General features: G+C 36.2%; 1 long non-coding RNA gene across 2 annotated transcripts; it reads right to left on the bottom strand.

Moving 5' to 3' along the window:
• Window positions 1–9,853: 9,853 nt before the first annotated feature.
• LOC110688686 lies at window positions 9,854–12,246 on the bottom strand. 2 transcript variants are annotated; one of them, XR_002504623.1, is made up of 3 exons: window positions 11,841–12,246; window positions 10,721–10,804; window positions 9,854–10,554 (listed from the first exon to the last, which is right to left on the bottom strand). It is a non-coding gene; the product is annotated as an uncharacterized LOC110688686 (long non-coding RNA). The 2 variants fall into 2 exon arrangements; XR_002504624.1 differs by having other exon boundaries at window positions 10,721–10,801; window positions 11,841–12,242.
• Window positions 12,247–16,085: the final 3,839 nt, after the last annotated feature.

Below are 16,085 nucleotides of genomic sequence, written 5' to 3'. Positions count from 1 at the left end.
TTGAAAATTCGAAATAGGTTTTTTTAAAATTAAATTTGAAAATTCGAAATGGTATATTTTTAAATTTAGTTTGAAAATTCGAATTGGGTTTTTATAAAAATTAAGTTTGATTATATATAATTATGTTTTTTTTGTGTTAATTATGTGGAAATATAGAAATTAAATGTATTATCCGTTAAATGTATTTATTGTAATATATAATTAATGCAGGAATATGGTGGAGACGGAAATGATTACAGTGAGATATTTGGACATGATGGTCCATTCGAAGAAGCTCAACAGGCGATTGATTGGGCAAAACAGGTTGCAATTGCAGCTGGATTTTGCTTGGTAGTAGCAACTCATAAATCTCAACGGGATGGTAGAATGGATCGCATTTTGAGATGTGACCGTTATCGCAAAAGAGAAGAAAGAGATTTTCGTACAGCCACTCGGTTTGACACAAAGCGGAAAGGTTGTGGGTGTGAGTTCAGAGTAAAGGTTCGACAACTACGGAGTCGTGACGATTGGGAAGTGATAGGTTACTCTAAATGGGGGTATCACAACCATGAGATGATAGTATATGAAGAGGGTCATCGACAACTGAGCGGCTTAAGTCCTGCTGCGAAACTAGTTGTGAAAGAAATGAGTGATGCTCAAGTGAAGCCTGCTAAAATATTAGCATCTGTGTTAGAGAAATTTCCAGAAGACCATCCAAACCGAAGACACATCTACAACGTCAGACAGCAACTCAGGTTTGAACGGTCAGAGGGAAGGAACCCTATACAGCAGCTGCTACACCAGGCACAATCACGTGGTTACCTGTTCTGGTTTGATTCTGATGAAGATACAGCGGAGGTGACTCATCTTTTCCTTGTGCATCCTGATTGTGCTGATATGATCAAGTCTTGGCCATTTGTGATTTTGATCGACTCAACGTACAAGACAAACAAGTACAAGTTCCCTCTGGTTGAGATGGTTGGGATGGCTCCAACGAACCAGAACTTTCTGATTGGTCATGCAATCATCAGGGATGAGACGGCTCCAAGTTATTATTGGGTTTTGGAGAAGCTGAGAAACTACATCGGGCCTAATGTTCATCCAGCAGCCATCGTCAGCGACTGTGAGGGAGGTCTCTTTGCCCCCATAGCAGAGCTGTTTCCCGAATCGAACCACTTATTGTGCACATGGCACATCAACAACTGCGTGAAAGTGAAAGCCTACAACCGAGTTGGAGCAGTTCCGTTCGATGTACGACCGAGTGTCCTCCAGCCATCCTTCTATTATTCGTGACGCTACTCATGTGCTTCATGACATGTTCCACCCGTCTAACTTAGATTATGAGGAACCCGAAGGAGTTGACCGTCCTCGAGGTCGACAGCGGCGGAACAGGAGTGCGTTTGAGTATATCCGTGGTCTTGGTCGTGGTCGTTCTCGTGGTCGGACATCGTCATCTAGTCGTAGTCAATCTTCATCGTCTGTGAATATGCCCCTGAGAACTGGTACGTTTTGGTTGTTTTTATTGCACATAGTTTTAAAGTGTTACTCCTGTCTTCTTAACTGTCTATAATTAATTATTTGGTGAATAGGAAGAAACGATGTTGATCAGTTCCCGTACAAGGAAAGGATACCTGCGATCATCATGTCGTACGTGGAAGGGTGGAATGATGTAATCGGAGATGGTAACTGCGGATTCCGGGTCGTGGCTGATGTTTTTCAAATGGGCGAAGACAACTACGGTTTGGTGCGTGAGTTGATGTACAGCGAAATTGCCTCTAACCGAAATGTTTATCGTCATGTGTACCAGGATGACTTGGATGGCGCTCTCCGGCGTATCCGGTGGGGAGGTGGACCTTGCGGCGAAAATCATTATTTTGACGCGCCCCTAGATCTGTTTGCCGTTGCAAACATTTACAAATGCGCAGTCATGCATTTCGGCCTGGGAGTGCATAGTCAAGCTTATTATCCTTGTACCACGGTTCTCCCTTGGCGGTCGCGTGAGACTGTCACCACACCGGTCAGAGAGCTAGCTATTGCGTTTCTTGGGTCGTCATACAGACATTTCATCCGACTAGACATGTCAACCGATTTTCCGGTGCCACCGATTATACCTCGGTGGTACAACATTCGCACAGCGAGCGTAGAGGGTTGGGATGCGCTATATAATGACCGGATCCACGAATGGAACACCCTAGCTGCATTTTAGTTTTTCTTGTTTACATTCTTTATTTGTAATCTTATTTGTACGTTGCTCTTTTAATGAGAACATTAATATTTTATATTGTATTGCTTACTGCATTCTATATGCTGCATGGGTAAGTTGCGCGGATCCACGAACGATTATATCAAAATTTAAAAACAGCACTGATAATATGTTTAAGTTGGAAGCTAAAAGAACAATCTAAAATGTTACAATTTTACAACATAATGTCCAACATAATGCTCTATAAATAAAATACAATAACCATCAGTAATCCCTCCTCGACGACGACTCCCACTGCGCAAGGGTCTGTTCCAGACAATCAACAACAGCTCTCCCTGTTGCACTCATGCTGTCCTTCTCAAGAGAGAGTTTCTGAACGTCTTGCATTATCTTTCCCATCCACTGCATACAACAAAAAACAGAAGATGAAATACAATAACAACAAATAAAACTTAATTAAAAGACAACGATAAATATAATAAAAGACATACCGCTTCCGTGGCAGTAGGCGGTGGCACATAATCATCATCGCTGTGGTCGAGATCAGCGATCAACCTCGGGTGCGAATACCGGTTGAACCATTCCATGTAGTAATGGTCACACATGGGAGTAACCCCAGAGGGCGGCCGCTGCAACTCCGCTGTCCATAATCGAGCCACCATCGGAAACTGGTCCCATGTCCCGGTCATGATATCCGGCCATTCCACGACGTACTCCCTCGACGATGCAGGTCGGACCGCCTTCATCGGGCACGCCGGGGGAGGAGGGACAACTTGGACAAATCCAAGTTAGCGAAGACAACGCTGGGGCATGTACGCTTCGACGATGTCACGATACTGAATGAGTCCCGTGTACAGGGTCCTGGGTACCCTAACACTAGGGTTCGGGCCGAAAGGCATCCAGTTCACCTGTACAATTACAACATATAAAATATAATAACATGAATATAATATGTGCAAATAATAAAATGTAGACTCTATAAATAAACGTTACCTCTAAGGGGGACAGCCTGTCCAGCAATAACCGTATCGATCGGAGGCGGTCAACGGACTTCTTCTCCGAGCGGGGACTCCACGCACAAGCACGCGGCATCCCCTCATCAATAGGAACTGGGTCACGATGTGGTCGCAATGCAGGAAAATACTCGTATATCCAAGTCTGCAATAGAGTCAGACACCCAGTAATACCTGTCGCGTCAGCCCGACTCGCAAATCCTAGTTGGCGATACAAATACGCCAACGTAGCCGATCCCCAGGAAAACTGGCCTACACTGTCGGGGTCACACGCCTCTACGATGTCGCGTGGCCTGAGCTTGTTTCCGCCGCTCTTATCCGGAAACAAGGTACATCCGAGGAGTAGAAAAACATAAGCACTCAGCTGTGCGTCGGGCGTCCTACGTGCACTCGGGTACAAACACCGCTGCAACACAGATGCGATCTTCACACCTCCGTGTTCCCAAACACCTAGCGCCTCGGTGTACAGTGCAGCCCTGTCCACCGCCAACAACTCCGCCAGCGAATCTGCCTGATCCGCATCAGCCACAGCACAAAGTCGTTTACCCTCAACACGAATCCCCAGAATGGCCTCGACGTCATGTAACATGATCGTCATCTCACCGAACGGAAGGTGAAAAGAGTTTGTATCCGGCTGCCATCGCTCAATGAAAGTCGTTTCCTGCTTGCCCCCGAGACAGTGGACGCAGATGATGTGCCAGATCTACTAACAAACCTACCACCCCTACCCTTACGCACCTCCACCATATGCGTCTCGTACATGTCATCAACCCTCTGACTGAATGGACCGTAATCATCATACGGTCCACTGCCATCGTCCACATCCTCATCCTCATCTGCGCCCTCCTCCTGCTCCTCCTCCTGGTCACCCTCCTCAGCATCATCATCGTCATCGTCATCCTCATCCCGACGGTGGATCCGTTCTCTACGAACTGAGGCCGAAATACCACGGGATCTGACATGTCTATGCCCCGACCTCTCCACTGAATAACTTCTACTAAGAAGCTCTATATTCTTCCCCCACCATGACGACCCTACACAAAATTTTAAAATATATAAACATAAAAAAATTTATACGATAAATAATCATCATCGCAAATCAAATACACTAAAAACAAACAAATAATAGTAAACAAAATATAAACGTAGAAAAAATACAACGAAATTGAAAAAAATTATAAAAATAAACAACAAAATATAAAAACAATTCAAAATTATATTACAAAAAAAAAAAAAAAAAAAATTTAAAAACAATTTTTTAAAAAAATTAAAAAAAAAATAAAAAAAAAATAAATGGGGGGGGGGGGGCGCCCTGGCTGGACGCCCAGCCGGCGGTGGTGGCGCCAGATGCAGACGCCGCCACCAGTTGGCTGGCGTTTGGGCTGGACGCCACTGCCACGGCTGCGGCGCTTAGACTAAACGCCACAACCGTGGCGGTGGCGTCCAGCCCAGGCACCAGCCAACTGGTGGCGGCATCTGCATCTGGCGCCACCACCGCCGGCTGGGCGTCCAGCCAGGGCGCCCCACCGCGTTCACGGCGGTTTTCCCCTTTTTTTTTTTTTTTTTAAACAAAATATACCTTTCCACCTTGGGACATCCTTCCCTCCGCCGCCGCCGCCACTTCCTTGCCTTGCCGCCTCGACATTGCCGTTATTTTGAATTTTTTTTTTTTTTAGAGAGGTTGAAAGAAGATGAGCAATGAGAGTGTGAGTGATGAGAGTGTGAGTGATGAGAGTGTGAGTGTTTTTTTTTTTAAGGTCAAGGGCAATTTTGGGAAACCAAGTGAATTTTGTGGGCTTTATGTAGTAATTTGTGGGCGATGTTTAACAAATCCCTTTTTTTCCAGGGTTAACCAATCAAGCCTTAAACCCTCTTCAATGGTGAGATTCAAGTGAGTATTTTTAGGAGAGAGAGAGTATTTTTGCAATGTATACCAATAAGTTGGTATCTAAACTCAGCAACTCCAAAAGAAAATTGATAAGTTTAGATACTCAACTTTGAGTCTTATTTGACAAAAAGTGTGAGTCCTTGTTAATATTCTTATATATTTTGTAATTTATTTAAGTTTTACCTTTTTTTTATTATTTTTTAATCTTACAATAATTTATGGGCCAGAAATTGAAAGTGACTTTTGTATATTTTAGAGAGTATCACTACCATTGGAAAATTAGACTTAACATTAGTTGTTAAATTGAGAAGTGGGTATGATGTCACCATTGAAGGTGAAAAACAACTCATTTTGTATTTCAATACTCAAAGTTGAGTCTCACCATTGGAGATGGTCTTAGGTTAGTAAAGAATTATTGAAATTGACAGGTATTTCACTCTATATCCTTGTATTTTAACTTTATTTACCATATACTTGCGAAAATTTTTAAATTCACCATATACCAATCAGTTTCACGAAAATGTCACAACATGTCATTTTTTGTTAGTTCCATTAGTTATATATTAACGTAAATTGTGTCATGTGGCAGCTTTTGAGTGATTCTTATTTAAATTAATTAACTAATTAACTAGCATAGCACCCGTGCGATGCACAACTTACAAATCTTATTACTCATATTCATTTCACAAAATTTTAAGATAAAACGATTTAATGAGTAATAATAAATTTATTTACATAGATGTCTTAATCATGCATTTATAGCCTCTTAAAATAATGATATCTACTTTAAAGACAACTTTTTTATTCTTAAATTGAAAGTAAAGTTTTTAAATAGGAAAAATGGAAAAGAAAAATCCAACATTTGCACTTTTTTTTCCTAAAAATCCAACCTTCATTTTATTCCTCAAAAATCCAACCTTTTTACTCCACCTTCTCCAACAGATCCATTTGATCTTTAACCGGTTAAACAGGTTACATACATACGTATATATATAAATAAATTTAAGAGGCTATAAATGCATGATTAAGACATCTATGTAAATAAATTTATTATTACTCATTAAATCGTTTTATCTTAAAATTTTGTGAAATGAATATGAGTAATAAGATTTGTAAGTTGTGCATCGCACGGGTGCTATGCTAGTTAATTAGTTAATTAATTTAAATAAGAATCTCTCAAAAGCTGCCACATGACACAATTTACGTTAATATATAACTAATGGAACTAACAAAAAATGACATGTTGTGACATTTTCGTGAAACTGATTGGTATATGGTGAATTTAAAAATTTTCGCAAGTATATGGTAAATAAAGTTAAAATACAAGGATATAGAGTGAAATACCTGTCAATTTCAATAATTCTTTACTAACCTAAGACCATCTCCAATGGTGAGACTCAACTTTGAGTATTGAAATACAAAATGAGTTGTTTTTCACCTTCAATGGTGAGATCATACCCACTTCTCAATTTAGCAACTAATGTTAAGTCTAATTTTCCAATGGTAGTGATACTCTCTAAAATATACAAAAGTCACTTTCAATTTATGGCCCATAAATTATTGTAAGATTAAAAAATAATAAAAAAAAAAAGGTAAAACTTAAATAAATTACAAAATATATAAGAATATTAACAAGGACTCACACTTTTTGTCAAATAAGACTCAAAGTTGAGTATCTAAACTTAGCAATTTTCTTTTGGAGTTGCTGAGTTTAGATACCAACTTATTGGTATACATTGCAAAAATACTCTCTCTTTCCTAAAAATACTCACTTGAGTCTCACCATTGAAGAGGGTTTAAGGCTTGATTGGTTAACCCTGGAAAAAAAATCCTCCTACAAGTTTCTCGTGATTTGTGACAATCCAAGAATAGAAATACGGAGTAAGATATAAACGGAGAGAGAATAGTACAAAATTCCAAGGGAACATAGGAACAGAAAGAAGTACAAATTCACGAGTAGTTATGAAAATTATAGATTGCCATATGATAATTAGAGTAATAGTATTAGAACGGGGTGCATTAGATCAATGAAAACCAGCTGGAAGCTAAGCTGAAATAGTTTACGTACATAGTCACGAGCTGACGAGCATATATTATAAAATTGCCATATGATAATTGGGTCCAACTCCAATTGACGTCTTCTAACACAACACTGGTTTTGCAGAATGCCAATGCTGTGGGCTTTTTTCCTGGTTTGGGCGAATCAACAAACAAAAGTATACAAACATTGGTTTTGTTAATCTGGAGTAATAGTCTCAATTTTGTCTATTTGCCTCAATGAAAAACATGTATGATTGCAAATTATAATGAAAAATAAAAGAAAAGATCGGCCGCAGTTTCTTCCTCACTGAATCACGGATGTTTCTACCTCCGTACGAGAGTATAGCGCCAAGAGTTGTCTGCTATACTCCCCATCATATGCTAATTATTACCCACTTGGTCAAGGTCCAACTATTTAAGAGCGTGTTAGGTATCGGCCTAATCTCTATTAGATTTTAAGTAGCTTTTAGTCATTTGATTGTATATTCCTTCCGTATTTAAATTAGTAAAACGTTGTTTTTATACACCTATACCACTTGTGAATACCCAAAAGGTCTCTCCAAGGTTTAACTAGAAACAAAATACATCTAAGTTGATTACTTGATTAGTTACCAACTAATTGAGAGGAACGGTGGTGTTAAAAACAAAGCATGAGGCTTACAAAAGTTTAAAAAAAAACTTTACATAGTAGAATGACGTATAAACGACTACCTCAGTTAACTTTTGATTGTAACTTTAGAATATTTTACATCTCACAAATAATACCCCAAAGTTGAAACAAAAGTTTACGAAGGTAGTACTAGAAACACAAAGGCCCACTCTTAAGAAAAACACACTCTTTAGAAATTACGTGCATGAAATTCTTTATTTTAGGAAGATGTACCATAAACTAATTAAATTAATAAACTTTGATTATGAATATGAATGATCACGGTCTGTGAGCAAGAACACTAGAAATTTCCGATTCTTTTAGTCTTTGTAAAAATAATCACGAGCTCATCACAAGTCTCTTTCAATATAAACCTCCTCTACCATGTTTGAGAAATACTGTCTTGTTTATAGGGGCGGATCTATTAAGGTGCACAGTGAGTCACGTGACTCAAAAAAAAAAAAAAAATTCTAAGAGACCGCATATTACAGATAGGCGGTCTCTTCGTTGCTTCTATCTGAGATTAGCCCATGTTAGTCTGTCAGTTTTTAAATATCAAAGAGAACGCCTATTAAAATATCAGATAGGTAGTCTCTTTGTTGCTGCTATTGCCACCACGATAACAGGTCTCTTTATGTCAGACATTGAATTAGAATAATTTTTTGCGCTGCTTTCATATTTCATTAAAGAGACCTGTTATATTTAATAACCGGTCTCTTAAGTTATCTATTTTTTTTTTAATAATTCTTGTTTTTAATTAAAAAAAATCATAATGTTAGTTTAATGTAACAGTTTTATAGTATGTATTTTTCTATCCTATTTTTGAATTGAAACCATTCTGATGAAATATAATTTTTTATATAATTTTTGGATTGAAAGAAGTGATTAATTATTGATGGTGACTCATAAGTTCGAAAATCCTGGATCCACCACTGCTTGTTTAATACTAATTTTTACAATTATTAGGGTGGCTCATCCGCGCATCATGTGCATAGCTAGCTATATCCGAAAATCTCTTTCAATTTGGTTTTATGTCACGGTATTATTTAATGGAAAATCCTATACATAACTCTTAGGGCTACATTTAAACATTAAATTTACAATTGAAAATCATAAAAAGTTAAAAAAATCATCAAAATATAAACACTATTTACACTGATTTACCCGTGTTTTGTCATGAATTCCTAATTTTATACAATTTCCAAGAATGTATTTAATGCTTATATATAGCCCTTAGGGCTACATATAGCATTACCCTTATTTAATTAGTTGGTAACATTAAGGCAAACGTGGAAAAATATGTAAGCAAAATTTTTTAGGGTAATAAATATCCGCACACTATTATTAAGATTACAATAAAAATAAAAGTCAACAAACATTAATGAGAGTAAATAAATAATTTAAAAGGTATGGGTATAAGTGTCCAAACATTATTTATAAGAGTTATCTCAAAAATTTTAAAGGTAAGGAAATAGCCGCCTTCTTTCATCTTATCAATGGTATAGGACTATAGGAGGTATGATTTATTTTGTATTAGCATGAAAGTATGAAACGACACTACTACAAAAAAAGGCTTTAGAGAACTGTTAGAATAGGCTTTATAGGGGCGATCTTCTGCTAAGCAATGTATAAAGTATAGAGATCGAACGGGTCGTTTAGGCGTTTTATATAAGAACAAATAGAGAACGGTTGTTAGTCACAACTGTTCTCTTTTCCCTTCTTAAATTCGTACATTGGAAGGAATAAAGAACGGTTTAGGCCACTTAACCGTTCTATATTGCATTACAATAAAGAACGGTTAAGTTAGATAACAGTTCTTTAATGGTTTTTTTTTTTTAAATCCAGCCATAATTATTCGAATTACCCTTGTATGTATTTTATATTGTATTATTCCTGTATTTTAATAATCTGTATTATTTTTGTATTTCATTTAGACTTGTAATTGTTGTATTTCTATTTTTGTATCTTGTACATTTATCCTGTAAGAAAAATTCCACATTTCCTATGTAAAATAAATCCATGATCCTGTATACGTGCAATCTAAAGTTCTATATAATAAAATCAACAAAAATATTTCCAGATATGACGAAAGCCATCAAAATATACTTCATATATATAATTTAAAACATCGAACCATAATTAAATTGAATCATTCATACAAAATTTGTACTATACAAACAAATACGTGAGTTAAATATCAAAACACCTTTCTAGTTAATGTTGATTGAAAAAAATAAATTATGCTTAGATATACCAATACCATATTGATCTACAATTCACATAAATCGTCGTGGTTGTCGTCATTTGGTTGATGGTATCCGGTAACTATAAAATCCACCTTTCCCTAAGCTCATCGATCATTTGTTGAGAATATGTAGGAGGAAATTGCTTAAAATACTACAAAACAATGTAAAATACATACATATTAGTTAATAATGTACAATAAATTCATCTAATTAAATATAAATAAGCATATCCTTTTTTTAATCTAAGTTATAAGAACAGATACTATCCAAAAAGGCTGTTCATAATACACATAACAGCCATGTGCATAATAGTTTCTGTCAGTGCATGCCTCAGAAATTTTTTTAGCAATCTCACAATAGAGATACCGGTTTCATATCAAAAACATTGCTTCCTCCACTTGTGAGACTGAAGTTTGTCAAGCCAACTTTCAACGAAAATGGATCAAATTTTGCCCTCAGTGGAACTTTAGAACTTCTTCTATCACCCCTTCCTCCATTTATATTGTTCTTTTGTTTAATTGTCTGAGATTTGTCTACTGTAAAAATAAATATGAACCGATATATATCAGTCAATTAAATAACTATGAGAACATCATTGAGACAAGGAATAAGCTTACAAAAAAACTTGAATCTCAATCCTCATGTGCCATAAATAAATTAAAACAGTACAAACATTAGATTCATGCTAACTATTTTACACACCAGACATAGTCAAGGAAAGAACCACGGTTGTTGACTGTTTATCAGTTGACTTCACAGCAATGATAATTGATAATTGCTATCCTGCTTCATAACACACCAAGCTTTAGAAAAAAAAAAAAAGAAGAAAAGAAAAAAAAAAGGAAAACAACACAGATGACTGCCTTAACCTACATCACCTCAAGAACCTTTTGAAGACATTATGTTTGAAAGTTGCAAATTTTTTCTATTGCTTGCAATTGTCTAATCTCCAACCTAGCTGCATACGAATCATCTATATTTTACTCTTTTCAACATTAGACCCCTTAAACTACTATAAAAGATCACACATTTCAACATTAGTGCTTCCTTCTGTTATGTACACATGCCTTAGACAGTTGTTTTAAAAATAATGAATTAACCACCTATGCAAAATGCAAGTCATTAATCTGTTCAACAGTATGCCTTCTATTGTGGATTACTTGCAAACACCCCAAGAAATTCGAGCAAAAATCACCCAGAAATTCAAGGAAATTCGACCCAAAAACCCCAGAATTTTGACCCAAAAACCCCAGAAATTCGACCCAAAAACCCCTAGAAATTCGACCAAAAAAACCCCCCACATATTGAACAACCAAACAGCAATGTTGACAAAACCCATAATCGGAAAAATTCAGGTTGACAAACCCCCAATTTCGAGCAAAACAACAAAAATACCCTAAGAAACCCCAGGAATTCGAGCATTAATTAGAAAAAATTCGATTATGGGAAAATTCGAGCAAATTCGAGCAAAAAATTGAGCAAATTTGAGCATTATTTCGAGCAATTTCGAGCAAAAAAATCGAATCAAAACCCCGGGAATTCGTTGAGTAAATTTGACAAAATTAAGGGTAATTTGATTGAACTTACTGCAATAATTCAGCTTAAATATTTACATACAAACAATCGATGAATTTATCCCGAAAAAAATAACTTTGAAGGTTTTTTCAATCACCTAAAATTCCAATTCTACGATTTTACTTCTGTTTCCTCCATAACTCGAATGATTCATGCAATTAGATTGACAATTATCAGAATCCAATTACTCTACCACAAGAAATATTCGAACCAAAAAAAAAAAAAAAAAAAAAAAAATCGATACTACCTCAATTTATTGGTGGCTTAGCAAACTGGTGCGGTACTGCAGACGTGGAGCGGCAGTGCAATAAGCGGCTGATGAAGGATTTGCTATGGAGGTTTGATGAAGGTTTCACTTTTTTTTTTACTGATGAATGAGAAAGAGGTTTCACTTTTTGATGAAAGTGAAAGTGATGAGCGCTTCAATTTTCCCTTTTAGTATTTTGGGTAAAAAAAAAATTTGACGGAAATTTCGGTATTTTTTTTTTTTTGTAAACATGGGTAAATTATTACTGTGTCTGTAAGTATATAATTTCCTCCTAATTAAAAATAAAAATTAATTAATATAATACAAAACGGTTGTCAAGATGACCATTCTATATCATCTATAATAAATATTTATTATTTTTAATTATTTGAGTAAATTGAAATATTGAACGGTTAACTATGCTAACTGTTCTCTATGTATTAACATACAGAACGCCTCTTATATTAAAACGATCTATATTCTTCTGGAGAACCCCTACCTTTAATAACCGTTCTATATTTTGCGATCTCTAATCTAGTTTTTGGTGTAGTGTGATAACCTTAACCTTGCTAGTTTACCTCTTTTAATTTTCTTAGAGCAAGTTTAGCCCCAAGTCTTAATTGGGGTGACATCATCATCTTGAATCTTAAGACTTAGGGTGTCTTTATCGCGAGTCTAAAGTAGAGTCTCATGCAAGACCTTGGCAGTAATGTCATACAAGACTATCATAAGTCTTGCAAGCGGTTTGGCAAATAAAAACTCATCTCAAGACTATGCATGTGGGGACAATAAGCTGACAAATTTTGCGTGGCGCAATAATATATTGCCAACCCATCATTAGTATTAAAAATAATTTATAAAAGAAATAAGTTTATAAATAAATTAATGTTAGTATTTAGAAGGGTAAGTGAGTCTAGAGTGAGTCTTGGGATAATTTGTGAAAATGGGGAGAGTCTTGTGTAAGTCTGAATAATAAAAAAAAGTAATTAAAGTTAGTGAAAAGCTGATGTGGCTGAGTGTGAGTGTGAGTCTGGGGATAAACTTACCCTTATGTTTAAAACTTCCCTCATTTTTCTTCTTATATCTCAAGCAAGTCTCAAGTTGAATCATGAAATTCTAAAACTCAACTTAAAACTTGAGATTGGGACCCACCTCAATTCTATTTGGCTTTGTTCATTAATGTTAGTTGTTATTATATAGAAAATATAAAGAGTAGATAAAAAAAACATGTCATATATTTGAGTCATAGGCTAAAGTGATAAATTTGGACAAGTCTTAGTGAGTCTTAATAAGAATTTAATGATAGCATTTTAATAGGGACCCTCGAAAATAATGTCACACCCAAGTCTTAAGACTTGGGGCTAAACTTGCTCTTAATAGAGGTTCACCAGCCGATTAAATTAGTAAAAACTTGATCCAATAGTCGTACAAACTTAACTTAGGGCCTGTTCTTATTGACTGAACTCAGCTGAACTGAAATGAATTGAACTGAATATTTAATTTTATAAAAGAAGGAAATTAGGAGCTGAACTGAACTGAACTGAACTTACTACCTCCGGTCCAAATTACTCGTAACTTTGGGGTATTATTTGTGAGATATAAAATATTCCAAAGTTACGAGTAATTTGGACCGGAGGTAGTATTAGAGCTAAACTGTACTGAAAATAATCGTACCAGTACAGACCCTTAATTAATCAACAACTTTTATAAGAGCTCCACAATTACATTTAAATTATGGTGAAAGTCAAAGTTTGAAAAATGTACAAAAAGGTCCCACCTTGACCAAGCTAGGTAGGTAATGATTTCCTCATAAATATATAGGTTGTGACTTGTGATATTCTTGGACATATTAACGAGTAGAAGAGGTAAATCTTCGGACGGAGCTAGGTAATTGAACCCCTACAGGCAGGTAACTCCATGGATAGTGTAATTTCAAATGCTAATAAATTGAATCCCTTGCTCATAAATTCGTTGTTCAAACTGTGTACATGTAGGAGGAACACATTGCATACTCAAATAGTGTATGAGAGGTTGAAACCTTAAAAGAAGATGATGTAGGTGGATTATTACATGCTCCCAAATGATGTTAATATTTATAAATGACGTGTTAAGGTGGAAGAAGTGTGTAGAAACTTCTACATAATTGTTCTTTAAATTTCCACATAAATCTAAAATCTTCTGCCAATTTCTTAACATGGTAGAATTTTGTAGAAATCTTGAGATGTAATTAGTTGGACTTATGGAACTTGGGCCACACTAACCCAGCAACATGGCATGACACTCTAAGATCCCTACATCAAACAAGTTTAATGCAATGTCATCGCTTAATATCGAAATACTCCAGATTCTACGATAAGAAATACTACGTAATATGTTATGAATTATACGATATAATGAATAAAATTTTGCGTCCGACTTGTAAAACATGTGTTAGGTTTTGTTGAGCTAGATTGATTTTGAACTAAAAGTGTGTTTTAGTGATGCCTAAACCTACACGTATTTCAAGCCGGACCAGATTGAGCCAATAGGTTGAGCCATTGTATATCACCCATGTAGAGTACACAAATCTTAACAAAATGTTCATGTATGCAGTGTCCACAATAAATGATTAGGAACAATATACATGTATATAGCACTGCGAGCTACATGTAAGCCAAAATAAAAAAAAAATGACATATTAAGAATGAAATAACAATATTCACACCAATTCAACCTGCTTTTTGGTCATCAACAATCAATAATCATCAATAATCGATCTATAATATATACTAAAATGTACACCGGTAATAACAAGTGTGTCCTTAGTTTTTTATTTATTTATTTTTTATATTACAAATATCTATTAATTAAAGAAGCACATCATTTACAAAAATAATATTTTTATATACATATTCCATATAGTAATTATTATATTTAAATGGAAATTTTAGAAAATAACACCACAAAAAAAAAAAATCACAAATTTGATTTCACCACCACTTAACGGATTATTGGATGGAATTCGTTAGTGGGACACATAATTTGACACGTGTCAATAGCTTATAGGTTAAAAAAAATTAATTTTTTTAAATAGTAAAAAAAATAAAATTAATAAAAAGAAAATATATATATATATATATATATAAAGAAAATCCCTTAACCCAGCTAGCCCCACCACTAGCGCTATCTTGCCTCAGCCGCCGACACCATAACCCAGGATGTCGGCACCCATCTCCCCCACCAAAACCAGCAAAACCACCCCACAACGCCGAAGAATTTTGCCTTCCCCTTCCCTAAAAACCATTCACGCCACCACCAGCTACCTAAATCATGAATTTTGCCTTCCCCGAATACCTAAAAACCGCCAAACTCTTAAACCATGCCACCACCATCTACCTCAGCTACATCACCACCATTGTCGCTGAAATCATCTCCCCTACCCAGAGTTTTCGTCGAAACCCCAATGGCCCAACCCACACCAACCCAAAAGCTGCCCTCACCTAAACCCTGACCTGTTTCTAGAAATCGAATTGAATCAGTGATATGTCTGTTTTATATAGTGATTTACCCTCGTCCCTTGGTCATAATTAGTAGTGTTTTTGGCTCTTTAGAGCCACTTTTATTACTAATTTGTGTTTTCTAGTGTTTTCGTAGTTTTGGTTGAGTTTTGTAAGGAATTGCACATTTGGAGCATTTTTCAGGGATTATTTAGAGCAACTACGAGCATTGGAGGAGCAAGACCACCTTTCGTTGCCCAAGGCCAGTTAAAGTCATCAAATCGGTGATTAAGGGCTCGACATATGAGATACCGAGGAATTTGGACCGAGTATTAAAGCCCCAAGGAGGAAATTTAGTTTGGGCCGAAGTTAATAGCCCAAACGAGAAGTCTAAGACGTCCAAGAGCTTTGCCCACCCGGACATTACCTTGCACGAAGGCACGCCCCGCCGGGCGGGGCGGAAGAAGAATTAGAGCATTGCTTCGCTCGAGCTTGCGCCCGGCCGGGCGCGAGAGAAAGCTTGGAGACAAAAAGGCGAGCTAGACCGGGCGGTGCCTCGCTCGACCAGGCACGTGTTTTTGAGGGTCGCTTTTGACGATTTTACTTAGTTTCTAATTAGGATTTTTAGAGGCTTTGTATAAGTACGTTTTAATAGCTTTAGATACAATTATCTCTCTTTCATTAGTTTAATCTTCTCTTAAACTTAAACTTCTCTCCTATTTTCTCTCTCTACAAATTTTTTCTTTAATTTAACTCATTATTTCCGTTA

This window comes from Chenopodium quinoa, unplaced genomic scaffold (genome assembly GCF_001683475.1).
Source record: "Chenopodium quinoa cultivar QQ74 unplaced genomic scaffold, ASM168347v1, whole genome shotgun sequence".
Classification (NCBI taxonomy): domain Eukaryota; kingdom Viridiplantae; phylum Streptophyta; class Magnoliopsida; order Caryophyllales; family Amaranthaceae; genus Chenopodium; species Chenopodium quinoa.
This window is presented reverse-complemented; position numbering and strand designations above follow the sequence as displayed.